The sequence below is a fragment of the Paramormyrops kingsleyae genome, chromosome 15, assembly GCF_048594095.1.
Source record: "Paramormyrops kingsleyae isolate MSU_618 chromosome 15, PKINGS_0.4, whole genome shotgun sequence".
Taxonomy (NCBI): domain Eukaryota; kingdom Metazoa; phylum Chordata; class Actinopteri; order Osteoglossiformes; family Mormyridae; genus Paramormyrops; species Paramormyrops kingsleyae.
The window spans coordinates 22,504,996-22,512,875 of NC_132811.1; the positions used below are offsets into that span (position 1 = coordinate 22,504,996).

The 7,880-nt window shown below is 49.8% G+C and overlaps 1 long non-coding RNA gene across 1 annotated transcript; it reads right to left on the reverse strand.

Annotated features, from left to right (window-relative positions):
• Positions 1-2,578: 2,578 nt before the first annotated feature.
• LOC111844664 (uncharacterized) lies at positions 2,579-5,108 on the reverse strand. The gene is made up of 2 exons (XR_002838447.2): positions 4,802-5,108; positions 2,579-3,081 (listed from the first exon to the last, which is right to left on the reverse strand). It is a non-coding gene; the product is annotated as an uncharacterized lncRNA (long non-coding RNA).
• Between the last annotated feature and the right edge of the window lie 2,772 nt (positions 5,109-7,880).

Consider the following 7,880-nt stretch of genomic DNA (forward strand, 5'->3'; position numbering starts at 1 on the left):
ATTATTAATTTTGTATTATCAATAAACACTCATCACATGTCAAATTTCATCATCAGCTGCCGTACTTAGCAAACTCTCCCTATTTTTAGGTACTAGGCGTCATCCTTTAACGCAGTGGTTCCCAAGCTGGGGGGCGCGCCTCCCTAAGGGGGCACAGAGGTTTTGCGGAGGGGCGCACCAATGGGATAGCCTCAGGGGCATGTGCCACCCTAAAATAATCTCTTCACAGACTAGACCATTAAACAAATAAAGCAGCGCAACATTACAGTAACTAACAATAAATAAACCACTAACTTACGTGTACTATTAGAGCATTTATGTAATTTATTTAAACTTTATTTTACCAGGTAAATTAACTGAAAACCAGTTCTCACTGCTGTACGTGACATTCGGGAGAAATAGCAGATAACGCATCGGAACTTTTTTTTTTTTTTTTTTTTTATTAACTTCAAGCAGACATACAAGTCCAATATAAAACATCAAATAAACGCATCGGAACTTCCAGGGATACAAACATCATACAAACGTCACGTCCTTCAGCCAATAAGGGCAAAGTTGTGTCGTCTGGAGGCTGTTCCAGTTTGTTCAGCCGGCTGAGAGGTGCTGTGCGATCTGTCTTAAGTCGTCTTGCTCTTGCAAAGTTTTTGTACCATGTAACATGGTGACGCGTGAGGACGTTTTGCAGCGCCGGACAAAAAAATCTAACTATATCATGAAAAACGAGGTTTAAAACTTTCTACATGAAGTGCAGGGAGACTATCAATTAATGGGTATGATTTAGTGTTGTTTTGTGCTATAGTATAGGCTGAAACCTGTGGCCTGTACTACGAAGCGGGGTTACTGTCTTATCGGGGTAACTTGTTGGATTTAAGGTAGTCTGGGCAAAATGTAAGTGAGCGAATATGAAGTCCATTTAAACTGTGGTACCTTAAATCCGACAAGTTACCCCGATAAGCCAGTAACCCCGCTTCGTAGTACAGGCCACTGCTGTTATCATTAAAAACAAAATGCGGTAATCGTAAAACAAACTTTAATTTGTGTACGCCAATTAATATTAACAGGAATGTTAAATCTTCATTTGCATAATTTCAAACTTTTATTTTTAATTGATTGCTCTTTTTTCTCCCACAGTGGTGAAATTGCACCATTTGTATTTTGTAATTGCATTTGTTTCCCTTAGTTAGAAAAGGGAGTTGTATTTCAAATAAAGTTTGAATCTGAACCTGTGTAGTTTGAATGGGGGGGGGGGGGGGGGGGTCAAGAATGTTCCTATCTAGAAAAGGGGGGCCCTGCAGAGAAAGTTTGGGAACCACTGCTTTAACGAGTCTCCGGCCATACAGTTTTTACAAAATACCGAGTGCTAATGTTTAGTGACAAACAATTACTTGCAAGACATAGTGAAATCGTTTAAGAGACGAATATCTATGGGAATGTTACCCTACTGCTCCCAGCGCTGTAACTGTGTATTTGCTGACTCAGGCCACGTTAAGTATCTTTCTGCAGCCAGCAACAGCAACTAAAAGGGAAACGATGAAAAATCATTCACCCGTGTAAGAGCCAGAGAGCCGCTAAATTTGATAGTTACAGGCGATGGCGCAGGGTCCCCCCTCCCTCCCCAAAAAGCTTAACCCCCGCAGTCCCTTTTCCTCCCCGCGCCACCGCTTCTTGACACTTTTGTTTCTTTATCTTCACAGTTCGCGTTTAAATGATGATTCTTGCACAGTCGTTTCCTTCGACGTATTGTTCCTAAAACGTTGGCAGCCTGCTGTCATGACTAAAGCGTCTGATCCCTCTTACCAAGACTGTCGAATACAGAAGTAATTTTACCATGTCAGATATTTGTACCCCATCCGGTCGGAACAAAGTGTATTTTATTGGCGTTTCCTGAGATTGGCGCTGCAATTCGTTCAAATGTTTTGTGCAAAAGACTTGAGACTAAAGATTTTTAAATGAAAATATATTGCGTTTTGTGTGGTGGATTTATTTCTTTATTCTGAGACTTACATTGCCGTTCTGATATCAGTAATTAATGTAGTCTAATTTCCAATCATACGTGAACCTCAGTGAAGAACCGATTCTTATTTTACACTGTAAAGCATTAATATATTTTACTCTGCTTCAACCACGATCTATTACCAGTGTTTAATTCTAATGTATATGCCACATGCGAGATATTTTCGTTTATTCACCATCGTACGATTCAGTCTGAGTAATTCCATCACTTTTATTTTATTCTTAATGGCTTTTATGGCTCCTTTTACATTGTAATTCATGTGTTTATTGTCATGTAATACAACATTTCCTCCACGTAAACGCATGCGCAATTCCTATGTTTTTGTTGTTCTTTAAGTGCCCAGTAGATGTCGCTGTTGCATAATCTTGCTGGCTAGGTTGATCATGCAGGTTTTGATTTTTCTCATCACTGGCGGCTTAGATTGTGGCAAAAAAAATCACTTGGAACACATTCTTTCCGTTCAAATTAGGTCACTCGACTCCGCCCAGGCTGCATGTGCTCACAGCTGTATCCAGACTAGATTAGGACAGTGCAGAGACTGGTGAGAGACTAAAACTAACCAAATCAGCTCATTCCAAGGTTTTATTTGTCTTTTCAAACACAAGGCCAACTACAGTAATCTGACACATTTAAACCAAACAGAAACACCATATGTGTATTTTTTCCCATTATGATATGTACTTCTGTCCCTTCATGAGGACAAAAATAGATTCAGACCCCCTTTGATAAACACATTGTTTTATTATTATTGTTATTATTATTGATTTTGTTCTTATATAGTGTACATATGTGTATCTTAGATGTTTCAGGACACATCTTTCCTTAAGTAGAGTCCCACATTCTCTTCATTCCGACGCTGTCTTTGTGGTGGTGTCTGGTGGTCTTCTGTGTGCACAGGAGGTCCGCTTTGGGTTTCCTCATGGCCAGTATCCACCCTCCGCTCAGCATGTTAGCCAGCGTTCCCTCCCCATCGCGCCGGTGTGGACATTGCCGAGGGGGAGCGATTCACTGCAGCTGAATCAGTCCCGGGAGACTAAGGCGTTTGTGATGCGCTTGATGAGTCAGGCCTTTTGGAAAAGAACACAAGTGAGGTCACTTTTCCTAAACAGGTCACAAATCGGGCCAGTGTGCTAATTTAAGTGTTTATGTTGGGCTCTGCGGGGCTGCCTTATGTATATGGGTGATCTAGACGATTCCCCTTTGACACGGAAAAACTGCAGATTGGAGCGAGCAAACGTACTGAATGGGGCACATGCAGGTGGGACTCGGAACAACATGAGACAGACATTCCATCTACCTGTTCATCCTTTTTTTATTTTCTCAGTAATTTATGCATACTGTAGGTTTTATTGTTAGTAGGCAGAGGGCATTTGGCTGCAGTTTTCATGTAAAACGTTTTAGTTCTAAGTATCATTACAGCAGGGTGTTTCCGCACAGACTGAGCTCCTCTGAGGGGGGCAGCAGCCATATGCGGGTTAATGGCCCCAACCTGCCACCCACCGTCCCCCCTAATCTACAGCGTCGCCCCCTGGCCTCTCTGCCGGCACAGATTAGGAGTCGTCACCCTCCCTTCGTTTACCACTCTCTCAGTGCCGTGCGTTATCTCGCCGGGGGGGGAGTAATGTCCAGGCACCTTCACAGCCCTGATAGGGAGTAGGCGGAGCCACGTCAGCGTCTGTGTTTGTAAGTATCGGTGTACATGTCAGGGTGGGGGCGGGGCGGGGGCCCCAGCTGCAGGCGGGCTTTTCACTTCACATCTCTCCAGGTTGTATGAGTGATTCATGCTCGACTCGCCAGGCACCGAGGCCTCTGCTTCTCTGTTTCTATAAATATCCGGCCCACGCTATACTTGGCACGGGGGCACAGCGGTCCGCTGCAGTGCTCCTGCTCTCCCTCCCTCCCTTCCTCTCATGCTCTCTCGCTCCCTGTTCATTCTGTCTTACTCCTTCGGAGGTGCCTCATTCATAACTGGGGTCAGGCTTTCAGAGGGATGTGGCTAAGGCCATGTGACCGGACTGATGGCAGTTTCCCAGGTAACTGACGGACGTGTTTCCTCTCGTTGGGCGTCTCATCCAGGTTACTGAAGAGCCTCCTCACTCTGACACATCACAGCCCGGGGGCTGGTGGTTAAAAGTGTGTGTGTGTGTGTGTGTGTGTGTATACCCCCCTGCCTCCCAGTCCCCACATGCACGCAAGAACCTCAGGTGTCCCTCTCTGACCCTTTCGGCTTTGTGTCCCCACTGCCCCCCCGGGGGGAGGGGGGCCAGAGAGGACGGCTGTCTGTTGTCTGCCTGCGGTGCCCGTTGAAGATGAATGTGGTGAGATCGTGTTTTGACAGGCGTGCAGTTAACCTTCCGCGGGGACGCGCTTTCCTTCCAGCACTGCAGCGCGACCGAAGAGCGTGTTCCGGTCCGCTGGGAGCGCAGGGAAGGCCGTGGCTCGCTGCCACTGTGTCCTTATGCTGATGTCATGAATCGCGGCGCTGGGGCGTCCCTTTCTAACGCGGGTAATGGTGACATGCACCCCGCCCTCCGGGTTTCTCTCCACTGCTGTACTGTCCTCCAAACTGTCTGCATTTCCTTAACAAAAAGCTACTTCATAATGAGCGCCTTTACAGACCTTGCTGTCCAATAGCAGCCCTGCATTTTCTCTTTCTGTCCTTATTGGATTTATTATTACACTCATTGGCCATTTTATTAGGGAAACGGCCCGTTCCTCATAACAGCCAATCATACGGCTGTAACTGAATACATGCAGCAAGCAGACGAGGTCGAGGGGTTCACTTACTGCTCTTCTAAGACGCCTGATCTAAGCGGTTTTGAAGGTGGTGCGATCTTTGGTGCCAGACGTAGCGCCTGCAGCATCTGAGAAACAGCCGCCTTCCTGGGATTTTCACACACTCCGGTGTCTCGAGTTTGCAGCGAATGGTGTGAAGAACAAAAAAACAGAAGCCGTCCAGGCAGCGGCGTTTCTGTGGCTAAAAACACCTCGTTGATGGAAGAGATCAGATGGCCAGACTCGTTAAAACGGGAAGGCCGCCAACGCAAGAAACAGCAGCTGAGTGTAACAGTGCAGTTATCATATAATAATAACAACACAAAACTGAACTGTTATGTAGATGCACAACTCAACTTCTTTAGAAGGTCCTACCTGGTACTATGTAGGGATTCCTAGTAAAGTGATTATTATACACGTTTCCCCTGCACTGACCGTCCATATTTGTATTTACATTGCATTAGATACCTCCTGTATTCAGTCTTGCTGTATTTGCACCGTCTGGAGCACGAGGCTGTGTCCTGGGTGGCTCCGTGATCCAACGCTCCGAAGAGGCTCTGAACAATGGGGCAGCCACTGGGCCTGGGGGGCTGGGGGTTCTGTCAGAGGTGTCAAAGGGGGGAGGGCTGCACTGGGCCCTTGTGTATTGTGCCTTGTAGGGGACGTTGGCTGAGTAGTCAGAACGACACACAAAAAGCAATGCCTGGGGGCTTTGGGGGTGGGGGTTTCCACAGCTCTTCTCTTAGGAATGTATTTACTTGTCCTCGGCAACCTACCCTCCCCCTCTATTCCCCACCCCCCACCAAAAGGTCCCAGGGTGCATACTGGGGGGAGGGGTCTGGTGATTTGGGGAAGCTCCTCTGAGACGACCCCTTTGCCTGTCCGGTTGCCTCTTCGAAGCTCGGCTGGGCGGCAGGAAGACAGCGGCTGTGCCAGAGGCCGGTCACACGGGACCGGCTGTCCGACGGCATCGCAGTGCTGTACATGTCTTTAGCATGCCTGAAAAAGGCAGCAGCTGTCCGCGCGTCTCCCGTGCGGAAAAAGCATGTTGAAGGCAGGCATTAGTCAGGACGACTATGAGTGCTGAAGGTAGACGTGTGGGTCTTAGTGGGCGACTGGTTTCTTGAGTCATGAGGACAGTGCCCCCTGCTGAGGGGGGTGGGGTGAGTCAGGTGTCGCATTAGTGCTTTCCTCTGACGCTGGAAAGGTAGCCACCTGAACGAGACACCGCGTGTGAGGAACGTGCAGCCTGCGCGATATGGTATCCCCCTCCCCTCCGCACACCCCCGGTCACAGCCATACAGAGCCCCCCGTTTTGTCTGCATCACAAATACCCCCCACGGCCACCATGCCCCCTGCCTCCTTAAAGGCTTCATTCTACATTCAGGGCAACTTTTGATCCTCTCAGTGTTATTTACGCAATACTGATTATGTTTGGGGCTGTAGACGTGTTATATAGAATAAACGGTAGACGCGGTGCTGACTATGGATGCTGCGCAAGGTGAAGCCTCCCCCTAACGGCCGAGCATCTCTCACCAGAGGATGGGGGATGGTGGCATGTCAACAAGGTGACAAAGGGAAACAGACGCTGTCCCTTTAAAGGGGGGCGTGTGCCGGTCAGCGGCTCACAGGGACGGGTTTGCCCATGTGGCCCCGGCGACACCCGTTTGTTATGTGTCACTGTGTCACACCAGACCGGCCGGTTGGGTGACATTGTCTCCCAGCACCCCGCCCACCCCGAGTGCCATCATCCTGCTGCTTCCTCATTCGTCAGCGGCTCACAGATGGGCTGTTTGTGTGCGGGAGCAGAGTCATGTGACTGATAGCAGGAGTGAGTCAGACATGCACTGACGCTGCATGCTCAGCCGGGCCGCTTACGCTCAGGCAGCCCTGATGGCCGTGTGCTGGGAATGTGCCGTCTGCCTTTGGGCGAGAGCGGCTCCCGAATGAAGGAAACGTGAAATGATGCAGTGAAGATCACACAGCCCCAGTACAGATTTGTGTGATGGGGACCAGTACCTCTGTACAAGCAGATGAGTGTCCCCCACCCCCAGTGAGGCTCTGGCAGTCGGGGGTGGATTTTTCTGGCTTTCACAATGCACCAGAAGCCCCAGAACTGAGGTGGGGGGCTGAGTGACATATGCTCACTATGGAGACGGGTGACACTTCCGTATCCGGTGGGATTCCTGCGCTGGGAATATCGAGCAGAAAAGCGCATCGAGATCAGCAGCCAAACCGGGAAAACCCAGCAGCGGCAGTGGAAGATGTGCCCCCACACCCCTGTTATATAACAGTAGCTCTGCCTCATATAGGACACGACGTCCTTACTGCTCATCTCTGACCTGGGGGGGGGAGGGGGGCTGATGGCCCGGCAGGGTGGGGGCGGGGGGGGGGGGGGGGGGGGGGGGGTGATGAATGGGAAGCCAGCTCTCAGGAAGCAGGGATTACAGGGCGCCGTGGAAACAGGAGCAGCACAAAGCAGGGGGGGGGGGGGGGGGGTGTTCAGTTTCCCCAAAATGTTTAAATACTCTCCAGAGGTCGCTCACCCTGTATGATACAATGGTGCATATTAACCTTCAGCAGTGAATGTGTTATTATTTATCGTGATGCACATGCTGATTGGCGGCTGTGCGTCGTGTCTCTCTGGCCCCTCCCACAGCGACCTGTCTGAACCTGCACCCCCATTCGCTGTGTGGTCTCAGCCCATCCCTCCCTGGCGTTTACGTGCCACTCACATTTCCTCCCTGAGGCTGCCCCCCCCCACCAAGTCTGAGCTTGTTGTGTCTGTGCCGAGCTGAACATGGACGACAGACAGCCGGAAGCGGGGCATCTGTGTCGCATTAATGGGGGGTGGGGGCAGGCATGGGAATGGGGGTGTCTGTGTGTGTGTGTCTGTGTGGATCCAGCCCATCACTCTGTGAGGGTTGGTACCTGAATGTAGCTGTAGGCAGACCCCCCCCCCCCCGCCCATAAACCCGCTGACCAAGGCAAATGCAGACTGACGTTCACATTCCCGAAAGGGAAGGAGGATCTGGGGCAGGCCAGCACACACACACACACACACACACACACGCACATGTAGGGTAAACAT